The following is a 23,885-nucleotide window of genomic DNA, read 5'->3' on the forward strand; positions in this document are numbered from 1 at the left end:
GCCCTGGGTAGGCCACAAATTTCTGCCAGCAGGGAAGGATTTTCTCCCTCCCACCTCAGCCTGGCTTTATCCAGGAATTTTTAATTCCCCTCTCCCTAAAGAATTCAATGTTCCAGTGGTGGAAGGTGGCTCTTCCCAAATCCCAAATTAATTTGGGGTTGGCAGGAGCTCCTCGAGGTTCATTTATCCCTCACAGCCAGACTCCATTTTGTGAAGTCTCACTCCAGTAAAAAATTCAGCCATTGGAGCTCTCAGCGCAGCCAAATCACTTCTCCAAGGTGTTTTTAAGGAAATTTTGAAATGAAAACGTTTGAAAAATCCCAAGGTTTTTTTGGATTTTTGGGTCACTGACCCTTATCAGGGATCAGGGGTGCCAGGAGCGGAGCAGGGCCTTGGGGATGCTCAGGAGGTTGTGGTGCCTCAGAACTTGGGCACTGCAGGAATTTTGGGCACAAATTGCTCCTTGTGGAACTTCCTGCCCCATCCACACGCTGCCCTGCTGGATCTCCTCAGGAATTGCTCCTAAATTCCCCAAACATCTCTGGATTCCCCCAATGGGAATCACCCCAAAACTTGATTTCTGATATCCACACTCCAGCCCTGTCCCAGTCCTGGCTGAAGCTGCTGCACCCTCATTTCCCATGGGAAGAACATGCAAAAATCCCACAGAATCTTGATCAATTCCCACAGGAAAGGATCCTTGTCCCTTTGGGAGTGCCCTGGCTCTGGCTGCAGCTCTGGGATGGATTTCCAGGGCGCTGCTGGAATTCTGGAGGAGCTGCAGCCAGGCCACCTGCAGTGCTGGGGGTGTCTCCTTGGCCTCTTGGCCAGAACAATTCCATGGATTCCTTTCATCTCCCTCAGAAGCTCTCTGTTTTCCAGGAAATGCAAATAATATTTAAAGTTTTTCCTAGATTTCTTTCCCCCTTCTACCCAAGGGACTGTTTTGACCATTTGAGCAGCCACAAAGAACATATCAGTGACAGGAAAAAGGAGATTTCTGTCTGCCACAGCAATCACCGGTGCAATGGATGGAATAACCCCGCTCCAAGTTTATCCGTGGATAAAAGCTTCATTTGGCACTGGTGCTTTGGGCTTCCCAGGAAGATCCTCCAGGCCAAAGTGTGAACACCAGAAATGGGAGTTTACGTGGACCAAACCTCACCTTTCCAAGTCTGTCCTTCACTAAAGGAATCATGGAATGGTTGGTTTGGAAAGGGCTGAAGGATCATTTAATCCAACATGGGCAGGTATATTTCCATGGCACCTTCCTCCTCCCAGGAGAAAGAGTGGCCAGCAGGTAGCGAAAGGAGTATAAAATAAATTTTAGAGCTGAAGAGCTCTTCTTTCTTCTTATCCATCACAGAATAAAGATGGATAAAATGTGGCCTCGGTGTCCCTAAAGCCAGGCCCAACTCCCAGCATTTCACTCCTGTGCAAACTCCCCATCCAACATGAACATCAAAAGCACAGATTCCATTTGCTATTTCTGTTTTTGCTGCAGAGAAGCTGAGGTGACCATCCAGATGGGAAATTATTCCAAGTTTGGCACCGAAGGGTGTTCTGCTCTCCCAGTAAACCATTTGTCCTGGTTATTTATTGGATCATTTATGTCCAGCTCTGAGGCCAAATTCTGCTCAGAGCTAGGCAAGAGTGATCCCATGAAGGTGCAGGAAGGAGCAGGATCTCACCCTGAAATACCTCCAGAAGCATTTGGAAACACCTTGGACTTAATTTTATACACACTTGCTCAGGGACTGGATGTTCTGGATGGGAAATAAAAGGAAGGTTTTGATGGAAAGATGGAAAGAGTTTTAGTTGGCGCAATCAGAATTAAAAACCATCCAAACAAACAATAAAAAACCAAACCAAAGAAACAAATAAACACAAACACCCCCACCCCCCCCAAAAAAAAAGAAAAAAACCCAAAATACACAAAAAAACCAGGAAAAAAAAAAAAAAAAAGAAAAAGAAAACAAAATAAAACCACCCCCTCAAAAGAGAAAAAAAAAAGAAAGGAAAAATGACGTTTCATTTTCCAAAGATTTCAATCACTGCATTTCCCCCAGGACCCGGAATTTTTTCCAGGCAATGAAAAGGCTTTGGGAGTTTGCTCATGGCAGCACAGCCCCACCTCCTCAAGTGCCAGATATCCCAGAGAATCCCAGAGTTAGCTGGGATCCTACAAGAATTATTCAGTCCCACTCCTGGCCCTGAGTCTGGGATGAGCCCAGGAATGATCACAAGGACTGGGTTAGGCTTGGGAGGCAGCTGAGCCTGGAGCAGAGCTTGTGGATCATGGATAAGGTGTGGGAAGGAGCATGGAGAGGATGGAGGTTCCCACTGTAAATCCCAGTTCTGCAAATCCCCACACTGCAAGTCCCAACTCTGTAAATCCCAGTTCTGCAAATCCCAACTCTGTAAATCCCAGTTTTGTAAATATTAAACCTGCAAATCCCAAATCTGTAAATCCCAGATCTCCTAATCCCAGCTCTGCAAATCCCCACACTAAATCCCAGCTCTGCAAATCCCAGCTCTGTTAATCCCAACTCTGTAAATCCCCACTCTGTAAATCCCAGCTCTGAAAACCCCAGCTCTGCAAATCCCAACTCAGTAAATCCCAGCTCTGCAAATCCCAGTTTTGTAAATCCCAACTCTATAAATCTCAACTCTGTAAATTGTCACATTGAAAATCCCAAATCTGTAAATCCCAACTCTCTAAACTCCAGCTCTGCAAATCCCCACACTAAATCCCAGCTCTGCAAATCCCAGCTCTGTTAATCCCAACTCTGTAAATCCCCACACTGTAAATCCCAACTCTGTAAATCCCCATACTGCAAATCCCAACTCTGTAAATCCCAACTCTCTAAACTCCAGCTCTGTAAATCACCACACTAAATCCCAACTCTGCAAATCCCATTTTTGCAAATCCCATCTCTGTAAATCCCCACACTGCAAATCCCAACTCTGTAAATCCCAGCTCTGCAAATCCCAACTCTGTAATTCCCATCTCTGTAAATCCCCACTCTCCAACGTCTCTTCTTTAAAGAGGAACCCCAGGGAGGAAGGGCTTGGAGAACATTTGGGAAAACCAACAGGGATGAATCCTCATGGTGGAAGGAGGAGGGGGTGTGAGCAAGGAGGGAGGGTTGGGATTGGAGGGAGGGATTTTGTGGAGTTTCCCAGCCCATGGAAGGAGGTGGGAGTGGATTATCCATGAACCCAAATCATTCTGTGAGCCTGGAAAAAAACAGGCCAACCTCACCATCCCTGGGAGCTTCCAAAGCAAAATCTGCAAGGAAAACCCTGAATTTATCAGAGTTCATCCTGCTGATCCCACATGGAATAAAATACAAGAGCAAAACTGTTGTCTGCTGGATTTTCTTTCCTTGAGATCGAGGGTGGAAAGCAGCAATTAACAATTTCCTCTGGTGGCTGGACACATCTCAGGGAAGGAGAATTGCTTGGTGTTTCTAAGGAATTTGAAAAACTCACTTCTGGGAAAGAGGGAGCAAAGAATTCCAGAAGAGGAAGGGACTTCATGGAAATCAAATCTCTGCTTTCAGTTTTCACATGAGGAAATCATGGAGACATCAAGCCTGAGGGGAAAAAAATCAATCTAGGGGAAAAAGGGAATCCATTGGAAGCAGAATCAGGAACTGAGGGGGGGAATGGAGCCAAATATAAAAAGGCAAAAGGAGTGCAAGAGGAAAAGGAAGGAAAGTGGATGAACCATGAACAGATGTGAGGAATGAATTGCTGGACAATGCCCAGAAACATCTGAGAACTGGGAAAAGAGGCAGAAAAAGGAAGGGAAAGAAGCCAAAAAGCACAAGAGCGCTGTTTTTATCTCCTCAGGGTTTGTTTGTAGCTGCTCTGAGAACCCAACTTTGCTTTCCAGAACCACTCAGGAAATTTGTTGGGAGCTGCAGCCTCCTGTGAACAAATCCCACCTCCAGGAGGTTCTCCTGTTGTCAACCCCAGTCCTGTAGTGGTGTCCCCAGTCCATCAGGGCTGGTCCATGGACATTTTCCCTCTGCTGTGGAAGGCCTCTGGGAGTTGCCACGAGGAGCAGGAGAAATCCAAACCAGCTCCACTCCTCACTAACAGTAAAATGTGGGGAGCAGGCACAGAAGCAGCTCTTCCCTGGATCCAGGTTTATGTCCTGAATTCCTTGTTCTTTTTAGCAGGACAAGGAACATCTCCTGGGGCTTTGCAGCTGGAGAAACATCTTGACACACAAAGGAACTTCTTTATTTTCACTTCGTATCCTGCCCTTTTGTATCACTGTGAAGTAATTCCTCATCCCAGTTATTCCAGAGGGTGGAAAATCTTTGTTCCTTTTGAGGATTTTCCTCAGGCTAGGAGATTTTTTATCCTCTGTAGTTAAAAAACCACCCAAACACACACACACACACACCATAATTTGGGATTTAATCAGCGTTGGAATCATGGAATCACTGAATGGGTTGGGAGGGACATTAAGGATCATCCCATTCCACCCCTGCCATGGCAGAGACACCTTCCACTGCCCCAGGCTGCTCCAAGCCCCGTCCAAGCTGGCCTGGGACATTTCCAGGGATCCAGCCACAGCTTCTCTGGGAAACCTTTTAGTTCTCCTAAAACCTGCTTTAAAACTTTGCTTTCCACCAATTTTTTAGGCCTTTCCTTCCATGAGGCCTCAGCTCCCTCAGAGGTGATGAAACACCTGACAACTGATAATCAATCTTGTGAAGAGCTCTCAGCTCCTGGTGCTGGGGCTACTCCAGTCTTTGCCGGAAGTGTTTATGGGATTTAAAAAGTACAGCCTGAAAATGTGGGCAAAAAAAATCCCAGAAATGCCTGACTTTGGATCTCCAGAGGGATGAGGGGTCCCTGTGTCATCCCCGTGCCCCCCTGGCAGAGGGTTTGTCTTGGAGATGTGCGACACAAAGAATGAAGAGCAGGATCCGTGTCTTTCCAAGTGCAGCTGGAACACTCCAGAGCCTTCCTGGGATTCATTAGTCCAGGTGTTAACGAGTTTTTGTTTGCACTGCACAATCAAGACACAATTACAGCCGTGCTGGTAAGGGAAGGGTTAAACTGGGTCTGTTCTTTTGTGGAAAAATGAAGGATCCTGCTTTGTTTCCTCCTGTTTTTTCCTCCTTAAAAATCCCTTCTTCCTCTTTCAAGGACTTACCTGACACTCTGGAAGAGATGATGCAAACCAGGTTTTCACGGAGTCATGGAATGGTTTGGGGTGGAGGGGATTTTAAGGATCATCCTGTTCCATTCCCTTCCCTGGTGTCTGGGTTTCAAAAGCCAGGTGTCTGCTGAGGAAGGCAGGAGCCTCCCTTGACATGGAAAATGCAAACCCCCTCTGAATTGTTCTAAATTTGAAATTAAGGGGGTCTCGGGCAAAGATATGGGAGCAGGAATAACAGTTCTTTAGTAGGAAAATTAAAAATACAAATGAAATAGTACAAGAAAAGACTGCCAGAGTCAGAGCAGCCCTGTCCCCTGTGGGTCAGGGAGGTGGCTCAGCCCCATCCCAGGGTGGCTCAGCCCTCCTGCAGTGCCAGCTGTGCTTCTGCTGGAGCAGGATTTGCACAAGGGGGGAGTTTTCCTCTGGAGCTCCAGGGCTGGGGGAGATGGGCCTGGGCTCCTCTGGGAATGCAGGGGGAAGAAAGCTGCTCCTCTGGGAATGCAGGGGGAAGGAAGCTGCTCCTCTGGGAATGCAGGGGGAAGGAAGCTGCTCCTCTGGGAATGCAGGGGGAAGAAAGCTGCTCCCTTGGGAATGCAGTGGGGGAGAAAGCTGCTCCTCTGGGAATGCAGGGGGAAGAAAGCTGCTCCCTTGGGAATGCAGTGGGGGAGAAAGCTGCTCCCTTGGGAATGCAGGGGGCAGAGGCTGCTGTGCTGTTCCCAGGTCAGATTGGATCCAGGTAGGAATGTTTGGCTCCTCCCCTGGGCAGAACATCTCCCCAGGGATGATGGAATTTTCTCAGCCATGCAGGGACACTCAGTGGCCATGGACAGAAGATATTTAATAATTGATGGCCCATGGACAGAAGAGATCTCCTGGAGGGAGGATTGGCTGTGGGAGAGATAAAGAAAAATCTGCCCAGTGAGCAGCAGAGAACTGCCCCACCTCTGACAGATGGTGACAGAACTCACACCCAGCTGAACCTGAGACACATGGCAGGGACACCTCCCACTGTGCCAGGATGGTCCAACCTGGCCCTGGGCACTGCCAGGGATCCAGGGGAATCTGGGAATTCCATCCCAGCCCTGCCCACCCTGCCAGGGAACAATTCCCAGTTCCCAATCTCCCACCCAGCCCTGCCCTCTGGCAGTGGGAGCCATTCCCTGGCTCCTGTCCCTCCATCCTTGTCCCCAGTCCCTCTGCAGCTCTCCTGGAGCCCCTCCAGGTCCTGGCAGGGCTCTGAGCTCTCCCTGGAGCTTCTCCTCTCCAGGTGAACATTCCCAGCTCTCCCAGCCTGGCTCCAGCCCTGGAGAAGCTCTGCGGTTTCCTCTGGATTTGTTCCCAGATCTCCAGACCTTTCTGGTGGGGAAAATGAGGCAATTTTGATTTGATGTTAGGATTTGGGATTCCAGCTTTATCCACCTGCCTGGAGCCTTCTCCCCTCCAGTTGAACATCCCCGTGGGCCAGAATCCCATTTTAGAGGACAGGTCCCATTTCCATCCCAGAGAACTCCTAAACCCCAGAGCTGCACAACATCAAAAATGAGGAAAATCAGCTCGGCCCAAGACCCCTTACTGCTTAATTGGCCTGTTAATTACCTAAATCCTTTTATCCATGAGGAATACCCCAGTTCCATCACTTTTATGGGGTTTAACAGTGGAAGTTTTACAATTTAGAAGATCCTGTTTCAAAATAAAAGGAAAAAAAGCTGATTTTTCAGGGAATTGTCCCATGTTTAGAGATGTTTGTGTGTCCTGCTGAGCTGCTGTTTAGGAGAATTATTTGCTGTCTCCAATGCCAAATAAAGCTGTTCTTTCTTATCTCTGATGAGGATTAATTAAAATAAATCAATTTTTAAAATCCCATTTTTCACTCTCTTCTTCCCTCAGAACTAAAAATGATTTAAAATATAATTATTTTATGCAAAGCATTGCTGTAAAAGATAAAGACTATAAATAATAATACCCAAAACATAAATTTTGCAAACACTTTTCCATTTTCTAAACATCCTGATTTTGCTGATTTCTTGGAATACACTTTATTTTTTCCTTGAGGAGGAAATTCAAGATACATTTTAAATTTCCAAATCCTCCTGTCACCCTAATTTATAAAATACCATTTAATTTTCTTGAAATCATTGCAGATATCAGTGATACCAATAATAAACCACTGGGTTAATCACATAAATGGATGCATAAATTATTTTTAATGAAATTTTTATCCTTTTTTTTTTTTTTTAAGGAAACCACACTTGTGTATTCACTAACTTTGCATTTTCACTGCAACCTTTTGAAACAAACTTGACAGGAATTACCAAGATATTCAATTCCCCCAGAATTCCCTGGCTGGCAGTGAAGGAGACTCTTGGATTAATGTAAAGGGAAGGGAAGGGAAGGGAAGGGAAGGGAAGGGAAGGGAAGGGAAGGGAAGGGAAGGGAAGGGAAGGGAAGGGAAGGGAAGGGAAGGGAAGGGAAGGGAAGGGAAGGGAAGGGAAGGGAAGGGAAGGGAAGGGAAGGGAAGGGAAGGGAAGGGAAGGGAAGGGAAGGGAAGGGAAGGGAAGGGAAGGGAAGGGAAGGGAAGGGAAGGGAAGGGAAGGGAAGGGAAGGGAAGGGAAGGGAAGGGAAGGGAAGGGAAGGGAAGGGATAGACCAGGCTTAATTCCAATACCCTCAGAGCTAAAAAGTCCTTAATTAAGCCAGGACAGAGTTGAGTCATCTGGAACTGAGGCCATGCTTATCCCAATAATGGGAATCTCCTCTGGGGATGTTTGGGAATCTCCTCAAGAGGGATTTGGGGATCTCCTCAAGAAGTGTTTGGGAATCTCCACCAGGCATACTTGGGAATCTCCTCAAGAGCTGTTTGGGAATCTCCTCAAGAGCTGTTTCGGAATCTCCTCTAGGGATGTTTGGAATTCTCCTCAAGAGGTGTTTGGGAATCTCCTCAAGGAATATTTATCCCAGTGGGAGTTCCTAAGTGTGGGAAGCTCTTCAGAACAGGTAAACAGAGAGGAAAGTTTGGATGAGCCCAGGAGGAGATTGGCAGCTGCTTTGGAACCACAAATCCAACTTTTAATATTCCCTCAGCACAACCTGGAGCTCCTTTGAGTTACTCCAGTGGCCACTTGGAATTTCTAGGAATTATGAACACTTGGAACAAGAGGCTCCTCGTTATGTTTGATGGGGGGGTCTGTTTAAATATTGGGATGTGGCTCCTGACTGGGAGAGGGGAAACAGCACAGAATCCCAGAATGGGATTGGGAGAGCCCTCCATTCCCTCCATTCCCTTTATTCCCTATATTCCCTACATTCCCTACATTCTCTTCATTCCTTACATTTTCTACATTCCCTACATTCCCTTCTTTTCCTACATTCCCTTTATTCCCATGGATAATTTTGCTGGTTTAGCTTCCAGGCCTGTTTTCCTTGGATTGTCAGAAGCTGAGGATGCTCAGCAGCAGTTTTATGAAATGAAGTCAACAGTGATTTTTTTTATTATTATTATATTTATAGTGATATTACAGTTTTCCCCCTTGGACAAATGCACCAAGGAATTATTTTCTGGTGGAACAGGATAATTCCATGCAGGAACTGTGTTCCAGAGAAAAAATCAAGCCTAGGGTTTTATAAAAGGCAGTTGGACTGGTAAAGTTACAGAATTTGAAATAAAAATTAGTTTTGCCCACAAATTATGTTCATTTGTACATAAAAATAATTGGATTTTTAAGGAATTTTGTCCAGGCACAAAATCAGGCTAGAAATAAGACTAAAAGGAATTTCAGAGTATTTTATTTCATTTAAAAGTTCACAATTAGCACATTTACCTAAATAAAAAATTCTCACCAGGCTCCCATCTCTTCCTTCACAGCTTTTAACCATTGTGCTGCTTCCCTGGGCAACAAGGAAAAAAAAGGGGGGGGGATTAAATTGGGGGTTTCTGTATGTTTTTATCTATCTTTTTCCTTTTTTTCTGGTGTTAAATTCCCCCAGATTGCCTCGAGAAACAAAGCCAGTCTTTGGCAGGTTGGTCCTAGTTAAGGACATATGGCTCCTTATTCCCTGTGGGAATTCAGCCAGAAGTCAGCCAGAAAATCCAGATTCCCCTAATTAACAACAGCCAAACATTTGGCTAAAAAATCATGAGGGCTTTTTACTGTTGTTTGTTTATTTTGTGTTGGTTTTGCGTGGCTTTCTACCCATTTATCCATCTTTCTTTTTTAAGGGAAAAAACAAGGAAAAAACACACACCACTCTGGAATTGATGGAGCAAATTATGGTGCAATTATCCTAATGATGTTTTTGTGATTTTTTTTTTAAATATTTGTTTTTTACTACGACCCTCCTTGGAATTGCCATAGATTTCAAGAAGAATTGAAATAAATTTCATTGATTATAAATCATCATTGGTGGACATTTTTTTTGAGGGGAGCCAAACCACTTATAGATGGTCCAGAGGAGGCCACAAAATTGAGGATTCCACAGGGAAATTGGGAAGGCTGAAGTACCTCTAATAAAGAAAAAAATGGGAGAGTTGGGGTTGGAAAAGAAAAGGCTGCAGGGAGACCTTCTGCACTTCCAATATATGAAGGATGTTCCTAAAAAAGATGGACACAGACATCTTCCTAGGGTCTGGATTGACAAAAAGCAGATTTAAATTGGACATGAGCAAGATATTTTTTGGGATGAGAATGGAGAGGCGCTGGAACAGCTCCAATGTGGCTGCCCCTGGATCCCTGGAAATGTCCCAGGCCAGGTTGGACACTGGGCTTGGAGCAGCCTGGGACAGTGGGAGGTGTCCCTGCCATGGCAGGGGTGGAATAAAAGGATCTTTGAAGGTTTTTTCCAAACCAAATCAATCCATGAATCTGGGACAAACCATCCCAAAAAAACAGAGTATTCCTGGGATTGCCACAGAAAGGGAACATGAAAGGTTGGGAATATGACCAAGAGAAGCAGCTGGGAGGGATTTTAGGAGCTTTAATCTGCTCCATTACCTTGGACATGGATAAATCCCGGATTTCCTCCTCCCTGGCCTGTCAGACTTGCTCCAGATCTTCTCTTTCCCTCCCTCTCCAGGCAGCAGGACACAGGTGACTACCAGGGAAAAGCAGGAGCAGGTGAAAAGTTCTGGAATGTGCAGGGAGCTCCAAACCATGGCTGGGAAGGTTCCTTCACACCCCAGTGGCAAAGAAACCCCCAAACTGGTTTATCAGAGCCTACAAGCTCTGAGCTGAGCCCATCTTAGCACCCCTCCTCACCTGGAAACATCATTCCCTGCTGGAATTCCCTTCTGCGCCATCCCCCTTTCTCCTGAGTGACCTCCTCTTCTTCCCATTGTGCCAGAACCGGCATTCCAAGCCCAGGAATGATTCAGCAAATCAGGCAGGGCAGATTCCCAGCTCCTTGTTGGATGTGGAGAGCAAATGTTATTCACATTCCCAGCACTTCATTAAAAAAAAGCTAAATCAAGATGTTGCTGAGCTTTATTTTCAGTCTGTCGCTTCCAAAGGCTTAATAAGAAAATCCTGGTTTCCTTAGGGATGATTCACTCAGACTGTGGAGGCTCTGGAAGGGACAGAGACAGCAGCAGTGATTTGTGAGCTCTGGAAGGGAAAGGCAGCAGTGGAGCCCTGATCCCAGCCTGGAATGCTCCTAATAAATAATCCTGAGCTCCAAGCCAGGTCCCAGGAGCTCTCCCAAGCTCTCCCTCCACAGCAACCTCACAGGCCCTGGAAGAACCTGGCGAGCTCAGCTCTCCCTACCCTCCTCCACTGCCTGCCAATGCTCTGGAATAAACCCCTAAATCCCTGTTCTCTTCCCACGAGAAACCCTAAATCCCTCTCCTTCTCTTCTCTTCTCTTCTCTTCTCTTCTCTTCTCTTCTCTTCTCTTCTCTTCTCTTCTCTTCTCTTCTCTTCTCTTCTCTTCTCTTCTCTTCTCTTCTCTTCTCTTCTCTTCTCTTCTCTTCTCTTCTCTTCTCTTCTCTTCTCTTCTCTTCTCTTCTCTTCTCTCTCCTCTCCTCTCCTCTCCTCTCCTCTCCTCTCCTCTCCTCTCCTCTCCTCTCCTCTCCTCTCCTCTCCTCTCCTCTCCTCTCCTCTCCTCTCCTCTCCTCTCCTCTCCTCTCCTCTCTTTCTTTTCCAGGAACAAACCCCTAAATCCCTGTCCCCCTTCTCTTCCAGGATAAGCCTTAAATTCCTATTCCTCTTCTCTTCCAGGAACAAACCCCTAAATCCCTGTCCTTCTTCTCTTCCCATAACAAATCTCTAAATCCCTGTCCCCCTTCTCTTCCCATAATAAATCCCTAAATCCCTGTCCCCCTTCTCTTCCAAGAACAAACCCTTAAATCCCTGTCCCTCTTCCAGGACAAACCCCTAAATCCCTGTTCCTTTTCCTCCATTCCTGCTCCCGTTCCTTCCTCGAGCACCTCCCCATGTCCCTCCAGCCCATCCTGGGTGAGCTGTTCCTGTCAGGACAGGGGTGACAGCAAAGTGTCCCCCAGAGGGGCCTGACCCGCTGAGCTCACCTGTTCCCAGCCCCGTGGCTTGAGATCCAGAAGGACTTTTCTCCCTAAAATGCAGGAATTTGGGGGTGGTTCCACTCCTCTGTCCCAGCAAAGGCTGTGCCCTTCTCAGGAGGATCTGGGCACTTCTTCCATACCCAACTCCAGCTGCAGGGCCAGGCTGGGGAGGACCTGGATGATTTTTAAGGCTCTTTCCAACACAAATCCTTCTGGGATTCTCTGATTCTGCTTCCCTGATGATCCCAGCATCTTTCTGTTTCCACATGGATGGGGAAGGACTTTTTATATGGGCATGTACAGGACAAGGGGGAATTTTAGGCTGCCAGAGGGCAGAGATGGATGGGATGTTGGGAAGAAATCCTTCCCTGTGAGGGAAAAAAAGGGGCTGGGATGGAATTCCCAGAGCAGCTGGGGCTGCCCCGGATCCCTGGCAGTGCCCAAGGCCAGGTTGGACACTGGGGCTGGAGCAGCCTGGCACAGTGGGAGGTGTCCCTGCCATGGCAGGGGTGGCACTGGGTTGGCTTTAAAGCCCCTTCCAATCCAAACCATTCTGTGATTCCAACCTCAATGATCCTGGGGTTTTGGGATTCAGGATGAGATAACATTGCTGTGCCCATCCATCCCCCCAGACAATGCCTGTGGCCAGCCAGGAACATGGAAATCCATCCTAGCCCTGACTTCCAGCCCCTGACCCAGCGTTCCAGAGCAAACCCCAAGCCTCATTCCAGCCTCTCCATAATCCATGGGGGGATTTGTGGGATACGGGGACAGGGGGGACCCAAACCAAACAAGTTATTCCTGAAGATTTGATGAAAGGTTCTTGGGCCAAAGGGTTTTGCTTGAAACCCAGGAATTTTTCCTTCCCTGCTCCAACTCCAACGCAGGCAACTGTGTGTGGTTTGTGCTGTTGCTGTGAACATTCTCTGGCTCTACAAGAGCAGGGCTAATTAAGCTCTCACAGCTATACATTCATTAATAATCAACATAAATAATCATAAAAACAGCACCCTGTGATAGCAAGATTTGACCAATTCCAACAGGGTTTGGCTCAATGGAGCATTCGAAGAATTTGACCATAATCTGCTTTTTTTGCCAACCTTTAAAGGAGTTCTTTCCCTGCTAAGCATGTTTTTCTTCAAGAGATTATCCTATTTCCAAGCCAATTAACTGCATTCCAATGAAAACAGGGAGAATTTGAAATAAATGATACCAGGCTGTTTGTAAAGAAAGAGAGAGGGGGAATGAGAACACAATTGAGAGTCTGAAATTGCGGTCACTTAAATCAAACCCCTTCAGTGCACAGCTGAAAACACTTTTTCTCCTCAAATTCTGACATTTTACCACAGGAGAAGGAACAAGGGCATTAAATCTTCCAGGGGTTTTCACTTGTTGGGTTGCCAGAGTGGCTCTGGTGCTGCCTCACGTTCTGGATGTTTTAAGAAAGATGTTAATTACCCAATTCAGAGACAGAACAGTCAGGGCAAAACAGAAAAGAAGGAGAACACAAAATATTCTGAGCTGGAAGGGACCCACAGGATCATTGAGAGCAACTCTTGAGTACTTGGATTAAATCCAGTTTTTTGTGGAATCAGAGCTGAACAAAGTGCAGGATAAACCTCCAGGGATTTTGGAACAGTAGCTGAAGGGATCCCTCACCTTCCCAACACCTGAGGTGAACCCAAAAAACAACACTGGGGTCTGGGACAAGGCATTCACATGACCCAGGAGATGGGAGACCAGGAGAGGAGATAAGAACTTGGATATTCCAAAAGGAATTTGGATCTTCCATAGCAATTCCTCCCTGGGAGGGTGGGCAGGCCCTGGCACGGTGTGCCCAGAGCAGCTGTGGCTGCCCCTGGATCCCTGGCAGTGCCCAAGGCCAGGTTGGACACTGGGGCTGGAGCAGCCTGGCACAGTGGGAGGTGTCCATGAACCCAGTGGAACTGGATGAGCTTTAAGGCTTCTCCAACCCAACCCATTCCATGATTCCATGAACTCTCAACCCGATGGGTTGACAGCTGCTCCTGCTGATGGATGGTCCTGGTGTCCCCTCCGTGGGACAAGCAGCTGCCCCAGGAATGAAATTCTCCAGGTGCTCCCAGAGGAACTTGAGCCACAAAGAGGATGGAAACTGGCCCAGCGAGGAGAAAGAAGCCACTGAAAGCTCTCCCAGGCTTTTCCATGCAGGTCTGGTTGAGCACAAGGAAGATCCAGCTGGATTCCCTTCCCAAACCCACCAGAGGAGAGGAGCCACGCTGAGCTGGGAGCACCCTGGAGCTCTTCTCCAATGCCTTCCCATCTCCAGCATTTCCACAAAGCCAGGGCTGCCAGAACCCTTGGGAAAGGAGGGTTCCTGTTTTCATCTGGAGCAAACCACCAGGGATGGAGCAGGTTTGGATATCACCAGCTGCGTGGGCACCCAGCTGTCAGGGTGGATTTTTGGAACTTCAAATTCCCACCCTCAGTGGAGACCTCTCTCCTGCATGGAAAGGCAGAGGCAGCTCTTCCATCCATTCCTCCTCCCCTGTCACATGGATCCACCAGGAGTCCTATTCCCATGTCCAAAGGCTGCTCCCACACAGGGCTTAAAAAACTTTTCCAAGTCTTCCTGGTCAAATCCCAGGCTGGTGTGTTCCACATCCATCCTGTGAGGAGCCCTGCTGGAAAGGGGAGGATTCCTGCTGCCGTTATTTCTATTCCTTCAACACTCTGGCCCAGGGTCCCTTTATTTTAGGAACTGTCCAAACAAATTCTTTCACCAGTCCTTCCCTTGGGGACTCCCCAAATAGGAGAGCCTGAAATCCTTCAGGATTGTCTGGCCCTCCCACTTCCTCCGGAACATCTGCTTACATCAGGGTTTATGAATGTGAGAAAATAGCTGCAGAGGTTCCAAGCAGCTTTCCCTGAACCCATCCTGATTTGTTAAAAAAATATGGATATTGATCTAGTACCGATACCCAGCTGTGACGGACAAAAACTCTCTAACAGTTTAAAGTTAGAAAGTGTGTGTTTATTGTGTTTATTGTGTGTGGGATCACTCCCAAATCCACACCGCAGCTTCCAGGTGATTACAGAGCCCTTTTATCCATACAAGTATTGAATACCCAAAATACAAATCCATATTCATCATTTTGGTACATCCCATTCCTAATCATTTATGCTAATCATTTCAAAAGCTATTAACCATATGTGGTTTGTTCCTTGAAATGGGTCGGTGTCCCTTTCATGGGGAGGGGTCCCAAAATGAGGAAGTCAATGAAGTCTTCCTCGTTCTGACCTTTCTACCTTTTCAATGCAAATATGACAAATGAACTCTTGGTAGAACTCCCATTCCTTGTCTTCAGTTGGTTTCAGAACAGAGGAGGCCCACAATTGTCTGATGTTCCTAAAAGCTCTTTGTCAGTTTGTGTATTCTTCATTATAAACCCAGCTAACCAAACATTGTGCTGACAAACAATCCATTATTAGTTAACTACTAACTCTTAACTTCATCAAGGCCTACTCATTTATTTTAATTAAGTCTAGTAAGGCTTATCTCTAACTAAAATCTTAGCTCCTCTAAAATATCTAAATTCCTTAAAATTTACATTTCAGTCCATCAGGCCATGCTGGGGCTGCTTCCATGGAGCATTCCCAGTTCCCATCTTGGCTGTGGGGACCACCAGGGTGTTCCTCGCTGGAAGTTTCCTCGTTGTGGCTCTGACAGAGGAAGCTGTGTCATGGCAAGCTCCCAGTTCTGTGCAGGAACAAACTGCAAATCCTGGGAAAAGCCACGGCTGGCAGGACTTCTCCATTCTCCACATCTCAGGTGTTTCACCTCCCTGCCAGCAAGAAGAAGGCACAGTGAGGAGCAGGGAACATTCCCATCCTTGGAAGTGCCCAAGGCCAGGTTGGATGGGGCTTGGAGCAACCTGGGATAGTGGAAGGTGGAATGAGATCATCTTTAAAATCCCTCCCAATCCAAACCATTCCATGATTCTCTAAGCTCTCCAAGCCTAACATGTTATTAGGGAATTCAAACCACTCTTCCCTCTCTTCTGTCCCTTTCTCTCGGGGCTCCTAAGGGTCAGGGTGACCCCGAGATCCTGCAGAGTCTTTGCTCCCTAGGCCCACTCAGCCAAAGGAGGAGCCTGGAATGGTTCTGATTGTGTTTTCAAGGTTGTTCATTTCTTATCTAAACATTCTCTCTCTGACCTGCCCAGCTCTGCCTAGCAAGGAGCCCGTGGCCATCTGCCCTGAGCCTTGGGCAACTCCCACCTTATATACCAAAAACTATATGTGTGTGTTTACAATTTATTACCAATTCCCATCACCCATATTGGAGAGTGTGTCCCTATCCTAAACCAATAGAAAAGTGTCACCATCACAGCAAGACATGGAGGACAAAAAGAAGAAGGTCAGGACATGCCCAAATCCCTCCATCTTGTACCCCCTTGAACCCCATTCTAAAAGCCCCCAAATTCTACTTTTCCACCCTGTGTTAGCTCAAACGCCACACCGATAAAACCCCTGTGGCCTGCAATTCCTCACACAAAGTTGGCAGCTTTTTCCACAGGCTAAAATCGAAGCCACAGGTGGTTTTGACTTCTTGCCAAGGTCCATGAGCCCCCTGCCAGGTCTGGAGGCAGCCAGAGGGACGTGCTGGGCTCCAACACCTTTCCACATGGCCTGGGCTGCCTCTTGCTGGGCCTTGAGTTCCTTTTGCCATCCTGATGCAGGAGGAACTCAAGGCCCCCAAGCTCAGCTCCTGTGGACTTCTCCCAGCTCAAAGAGCTCCCAGATGCACCTCTGGACACCCAAAGTGCACTTCAGTAGCTTGGATTTCAGGGAATTTTCACTCAGGAACTGTGCTTCCCTCTCTTGGCCGGCTTTGAAGTTCCAACAAGCCTCTTCTGGACAATTTTTCTTCATTCTCACCCCAGCAATTAGCTGGACAGCTTCCCTGGATTCCTGCATGATCCTCTTGCTTGCCGAGGCAAATTTAATAAAGTTTCCAGGAGAAAACATCTCCCAGACAAGCTCCAGTTGCTTTTTGCCTTTGATGCCTCCCAGGAGCAAGTCTGGACTAACAGAGCTCCCAGCAGTTGAATTCCACCTTTTTTTTGTCTGCTTCCCTTCCCGGGGAGCTGCTCCAAAGGGAGGTTCAGTCTCCCTGGCAAATTCCACAGCTGTGTGAAGTGTTCTCAGCCTCCTTCCACATCTGGGGCTGTAAATCCGAGCCCAGCTCAACATCCACAGATTGCTTCATTTATCTTGGAAAGGCTCCTCTGGATGGGCCTGGAACCTAAATTTTCTCAGCTCCTTACTTCTGATGGTCCCCCCGCTTTCTTTTTAATTTTTTTTTTCACTTCTCCCATCAAGGATTGAAGCCAAATATAGAGATTTCTTATCCTCCATCCCGATCTAAATAAAAACCAGGCCACAAATCATATTTTTGATGCTTTTTTCCTTCGAGCAACTCCTGTTTTTTTCCTGAGGAGCAAATTCACTCTCACTCTTAGAATCAGTTGCTCTTGGGCTTGTTTACAGAAGGAGTAAAAAAAAAAAAAAAAACAAAAACAGTGCCAGCGTCAGAGAGATCCTTTGGTGACATCCTATTTACAAAGTGTGCCCACCAAGTCCTGTTTCCAGGAAAAAACAAGCAGCAACCAATGACAGAAAACTCTTTCCTGCTCACAGTTCCTGAGTCTCCCCCTCCTGTCAGTCCAGCTTGTTTTTTTTCAGGACAAATTTAACTATTTCTGGGGGTTCCTTGCTTTTTCTCTTGCACAGTGACTCCACTTTGGAGAAGTGAAGTCACTCCACTCATCTATTTTTTTCCCTCCCGTGGAACTTCCTCCAGAGCAAAGCTTTTGCCTGGAGGCAAGTAGTAACACCTTGCTCTGAACAACTCAATATTCTGTTAAATCCAGCTCTTCCTCCAGCCCTTCCATCCCTAAACCCAGTTTTACTCCCTCGAGCATTCCTGGCATTCAGCTCCTGGGGCTACCTGATCATTATCCAGGGGATGAGCCTCAAAAAAAGAAAAAAAAAAAAGGATTCGGGTCTTTCTCACACACAGGGATAAAGTTTTATTGTCCTTTTTTAGCCAGCTGCTTCAGATCATGGCCACAGAGACCTTCTGTGTGCCCCAGGTGGGCTGAGGTGGGGATTTCTGACTGATTTCCGAGAAGATTAAATCCTGTACCTGCCTTTGAAAGCAGAACCTCTGCCAGCTTTTCTGCTGCTCCCAAACACAAGCCTGGAAAATCACTTTTGCCTCGGATAGTTCTTTCTGTGGATAATTTCTTGAACACCAAATCCAGAAAAGCTGGAAAAAATGGGAAAAAAACGAGGTGTTGCTGGAGTTGGGAGGTGGCACCAGGTGACCACTGGGGGCCCTTCCAATCTCCCCCATTCTGGGATTTTCTGCAACAATTTTTTCCTTCAGAAATATTCCTCACCTTGGGCATCAAACCCTCGGAGTCAGGATTAGGGAATGTTTGCTCTCCCTAGGAAAATCAGCAGTCCCTGAGCCAGGCTTTTCTCATAGGCAGCTGCTGTGCATGGCAGGATTCATCCCAGCCTCCAACAGGTGTTTCAATTTGGGCAAGAAAGTTGAAATTTAAGGTATTTAAAGATGGTATTTAAATTAAGGCAAGAAAGTTGAAATTTAATTTATTTAAAATTTGTTTTTAAATTAAAGCAATAAAGTTGAAATCTGATTTCTTTTAAAGGCTGTACTGAAAATATGGGGAGTTTAGATTTAATTTATTTTAAAATAGTATTTTAATTTGGGCAAGAAAGTTGAAATTTACTGTATTGAAAAATTGCGTCTCAATTTGGGCAAGAAAGTTGAAAGTTAATTTATTTAAATATTTTACTGAAATTTGGCCAAGCTGCCTTTGCTGGGAGAGACATCTCCCCCCAGACTTTGGAAGTTCCCATCTCCAGACACTTTCCAGCTGACCCAGCTCATCCACAACCCACATTTACCTCAACAAAAAAAAAAGAGAATATGTCTTCTAGACTTTTATTTATATACTTCTCCTGCAAATTCCAGGTTTATATCACAGAGATCTGGGGAAAATAACCCTTCAGGGATTAATAAGGGTGGAAACATCCTCACCTGGCTGAATTCCAGCTCAAGAGCTCGCCCAGACCTTTGTCACCTCGTGTCACACAAAGCTGCACTCCCAAATCAAATAGTGCTCAATCAAGCCCCTGAGAGGACTCTGAAGTAAATAATTTGCAGCATTTTAGCCCAAATTACTGCTATTTACTCCCTATTATTGTTCAAACAACTCCCAAGACATCACCGGGGTTTATAAACACGGAAAGCAGAGAGAGCTCAGCCCATAAAAGCTTTGGATGGGAACAAAGGGGAGCAGTAAATGAAGGCAGACTCGTGTAGGGGCTGAGGGAATAGCTACAACCAGCATGGATCATTTGATGGAGCTGTAAAAATAAAAATTGTGCATTTTTGGGTTGATATTTCTGGCATTTCATGCTTGAAAAGCTTAGTCCTGAAACCTTCTGGGTTTATTTGCAGGGAAACATTTGCTCCATCGCAGTCAAGAGACAGCAGGATTGCCTGAAGTCCCTGTTTTAAGCAGAATCTCCAGATTTGAGCATCCAGACCCTTGAGAAGTCCCTGTTTTAAGCAGAATCTCCAGGTCTGAGCATCCAGAATATTGGGAGAAGCCAGGGAATGCAAACCCCAGGTCAGTCCAAGGTTGCCTCCCAAGGAGCAGAGCTTTCCTTGGAAAAACCCTACTCTTGAGAGGGAATGGGGATGGAAAGAGGGAGGTTCAGATGAGAAAGGAGAGGAAATTTCACTGGCAGAGTGGTCAGGCCTAGGGATGAGCTGCCCAGGGAGGTTTGGAGTCACTGGAATTGTCCCAGAGGAGTCTGGATGTGGCCTTGGGGACAGGGTTGGGGTGATGCTGGTGGGGCTGGAGTGGCACTGGGTGGGAATCCAGAGCTTCCCTCTGGCTGTCCTGACAGGTCTGGGACCCTGGCAGGGGTCAGGAACCCCCCTGGACAGAGCCCCCAGAGACACTGGCTGTGATCTCTGGCCATGGAAAAGAGTTTTCAATCTTACAGGATCAATTACCAGCTCTGAGTGTTTGATATCAGTAATAATTAAGTGTGGCACGGGTGCAAAAGTAAAATTTTAGGATTCTAGATGAGGGGTCCAAAGGGGACAAGCTGGAGGAAATTGGGTGTGCCTTGTCCTTTTTCTCCTCCTTCATGCCCTCCATGTCTCACTGTGGTGTTGGCATTTTTCTGTTGGTTCAGGCTGGGGACACACTGTCCAACGTAGGTGACAGATATTGGCACGTTCTTGTAAATGCAGCCCAGGGAGTTTCTGGTATTTAATGTTTGTCACATCCCACTGAGGGCAGAGCCCCACACGCTGCCCTGCAGGACAGAGCTGGGCAGGGCAGCAGAACATGTGAGAGATAAACAGAATAAACAACCTGGAAACCAGCACAGACCAATTATGGCTTCTGCTTTGGCAGGGGGCTGACAGACAGAGACTTTCTACAATCTCGGGATCATCAATAGCTCAGATTCCGACAGCACTGGATGATCCTGAAGGGCTCTTCCCACCTTGGTGATCCTGGGGTTCTGCTGACCTGATGGGATCCAGGCCAGCAGAGCCACTGCCCTGGAGTGTCACCAGCTCAGCCCTGTCCTTCCCACAGCAGTGACAAAAATCACCTTTTGCAGGAACAGATGGCAAAGATTTGAATTCATTTTAATCCATAATATTAAATAACCCAAATATGATCATTCAATATGCTCATATGATCTTTTCTGATTAGAAATAAGGTTATCACCTCCTGCTAAATCCTGAATCCTGCAGCTTGTGACACACGTCCCCTTTTCCCACAGCTTCCAAGGCCACTCTGATGTTACAGCTTCCCCTCAGGAATGGCCTGGGACAGGGGTTCTTCCCATTCCAAAGATTTATTCACTGTTGGGATAACCACAGGCACAGGGATGAGGAAGAATGAGCAATACTGTGCAGAGCTTGGTGGTGACTCCTGAAATTCCTCAGACTGGAGATAATTCTCAGACTTTCCTTCAAAACAATTCCAGCACAACCTCCCCAGTCACCTTGGCAGAGTCATCCTGCAGATTCTCCCAGGGAGAGAATCATGGAATTACGGAACCATGGAATGGTTTGGGTTGGAATGGACCTTAAAGATCATCTCGTGCCACTTCCATTGTCCCAGGCTGCTCCCAGCCTCATCCAAGCTGGCCTTGGGCACTGCCAGGGATCCAGGGGCAGCCCCAGCTGCTCTGGGCACCCTGTGCCAGGCCTGCCCACCCTGCCAGGGAGGAATCTTTTCCCAGAATATTTGATCACTCACCACCAATCACGCTTTCCATGCTGGAGGTCACATCCCATCTCTGCAAACTGGGTTAAACTGGGAGTGCTTTTAGCACAAACCAGAACCATGCCAAAGGGGAAATAATCTGTAGAATTGGTCTTTATGATAATTCAGTGTTCAAGGCTGATTCTCCTCCCACAGAATTCCATGGCAAATCTATCCCTGTTTGAAGAAAGTGAGAGGAAACCTGGAGAAATCAGGGAGGTTTCTGCTCATCATTCTGTTCATAATAGAAGATTTGTCAAATCTTCTCTTGCCTTCACAAAACACAAGGATGAAGCTCCCCAGTATTCCAAGGGCTGCTGACCACTGGAATTCCCTTTGGAGAGCCCTCCCCAGAGCAGGAGCTTTTCCAGAAGGGCAGGGTTTATCTCAGCACTCTCCTGCTCCTGAAATTAAAGCAAAGTGGAGCTAAGCAAACCCATGAGGGAGGAATCTCTGCAGGGTTTGGATGGTTTGGAGCAAAAGGGGCCTGGGGTCATCCTTTGGAGGCTGGGAATGACCCAGGAACAATGAAGAGCTGCCCAGCACGAGGGGCTGTGTCACAGAAAGGGACACTGTGTACCCAGAAACCACAATGGGGTGGACAACACACAACCAGTTTCATTCCTTTTTCCATCCCAACCTCCCCCAGTCCCCTTTCCCAGGCTGAAGGTGCCCTCAAGGAGAGCTCCAGATGGGACACGTGGAAATATTCCCATCCTCACAGCAGCCCCTGGGAAAAGCAGGGCTACAAAGGCTTTGGCAAGCCCAAATTCCTGCGTGTGCTGCCGTGGGATCCATCGTGCAGACACCTATGGAGCTGCAGGAGCTCGTTCCACCTGCCTGGGAGGGCCTGGGACACCCAGGGCAGAGCTCTGGCACTTGGGGAACATCAATAATTCAAAACCTGTGTGTGACTCACGCTGCCCAACCCATCCCCCTAAGGTTACTTGGACTTCATATTCACAGAAGGCACATTGTTGTTTCCTCTTCCAAAAAGTCATGAATAATTTACCATTCATTACCCAAAAAACTTAATTTTTTTTACTATTTTTTTTTTACAGTTGGCTTCATCCAAAAGAATGAGAAAACAGAGAAAATGTTCATTTCCCAACCCCTTCTTAGTTCATTGTTGTTCAGCAAGAAAGCATCCCTCAGAAATCTTCAGTTACCAAAAGATGACATTTTTGGGGTTTCATTTCAAGAACTGCATTTGTTTGGGAAGCAAAATTCACCTCTGCTCTGAAAGAAGTGACCAGGGGGTGGAAAAAAAAGGCAAAAAAAAGCTGGATATTTGGACAATCCTCAGAGGGACAGGGTGGGATTGTTGGGGCGTCAGGGCAGGACTGGATGATCCTTGTAGGTCCTTCCAGCTCCAAATATTCCACGATTCTACAGGAATGCATCAGAAATCACACTTCAGCCTACCAGGAGAACAGGGACTCCTGGAGTCTTGCTGGAGTTGTTTTTTCAGGATTTTTGTGTCCTGGAGGATGGGATTTCATTTGGAATTCCATTTGGAGCAAAGGGCTCCTCCAGCCCTTTGTGTTGGGGCACATTCCCAACAGTGAGGACCTGCAATTCCCAATAAAAGTTGTTTTTATTGCCTGATTTTCCCAGGTGGGAAACGGGATGGAACTCCTGCAATGGCAACTTGGGGCAAGGAGTGTTTAGAAGCAGCTCCCAGTTTTTTTAACCCCTGTGAAGACACAGCTCCTTGTTTTTTTTCATGTTTAATGGCTCCTTAAAGTAGGATAAATAATATTCATACACAAAAACCAGGAATTACAATTAATTCCTAAAAAATTAATCCCTAAATCCTGATCTGGAGTAGTTCAGCACTCACCAATCCAGGCAGCTCTTAGGAGGTGTCAGACAGGGGGAGTTTCGGGATCAACCAGCAGGAAATCTGCTCTGGGACCATGCAGCCAGGTGGGTGAGCCTGGCAGGAGGAGATTAAACAAGATTGGGTTTAAATTTGCATTAATTGGAGGCAAATTTGCATTAATTGGAGGTATGAATCAAACTGAGCAGTAAATAATAATGGAAATAATGACACAACACAATAAAGATTCCTCTGGCTGCTGAGGTGGGATGAAGGAGTAGAAAAGAAGCAGCAAGGGAAGGGCTGTCAGTCCCCAGGGTGATAAAAAACAAGGAATTAAACAATTGGGAATAACCTTGAGGTGTGCAGAGCTCCCTGATCTTTGTCAGCCCCCAGCTGCTCCTGGCAGGGTCATAAATAAGGAAAAGAAGGTTCTGGAGCTCTCCAACAGCAAAACAGCTTCCAGGTATCCTATCAGCAAGAGCAGTTTCCAATGTTTATCGTGGAGATAAAGCAGGAAAAACATTGCTCAGGCTGAATCCCACTGTAAGATCAAAACCCAAACCAAACTGTTTTGCTCTGCACTGGAATTTTTGAGGCCTGTTTTGAGGTGGAGAGCACCACTGCCTTCCCAGTTAGTCAAAACACCATTATCTGGGATAACAGGACATGGACACAATGGCTAAAGAAATTTAAAAATAAAAAGCTTTTTGAATCTTCCCCCCTGGGATTCACAGGGGATTTGGTCCTCTTCAAACTCAAAATGAGGGCCAGGTTTGGTCCCACTGAGGGAAAAGCTTCTGGCTGGTTTGGGAATAACATCCAGTCACTGAGGACGAGTTGTGGTGACTCCCAGTGCAGATCCATGTTCTTGTCAGAGGGGGAAAGGGAGTGGAAGAATATTCCTACAAGAGGGAAGAAGTCTTAATCCAGAAAAATCCCACCATTTTAATTTCTGGAGGCCCCAACCCCTTTTTTCTGCCCTCAGCTCTATGCCA

At 46.7% G+C, this 23,885-nt stretch overlaps 1 long non-coding RNA gene across 3 annotated transcripts in view; it reads left to right on the forward strand.

Annotated features, from left to right (window-relative positions):
- Nucleotides 1-12,142: 12,142 nt before the first annotated feature.
- LOC146768858 (uncharacterized) overlaps nt 12,143-23,885 on the forward strand; it is a 128,647-nt gene continuing 116,904 nt past the window's right edge. The window contains exon 1 of one of the 3 annotated variants that reach the window (XR_014950096.1): nt 12,143-13,580. This is a non-coding gene — a long non-coding RNA (uncharacterized LOC146768858). The remainder of the gene's footprint in view (nt 13,581-23,885) is intronic. The other 2 variants (XR_014950098.1, XR_014950097.1) reach the window with 2 other exon arrangements.

This window comes from Lonchura striata, chromosome 1 (assembly GCF_050655825.1).
Source record: "Lonchura striata isolate lonStrDom1 chromosome 1, ASM5065582v1, whole genome shotgun sequence".
In the NCBI taxonomy this organism is placed as follows: Eukaryota; Metazoa; Chordata; class Aves; order Passeriformes; family Estrildidae; genus Lonchura; species Lonchura striata.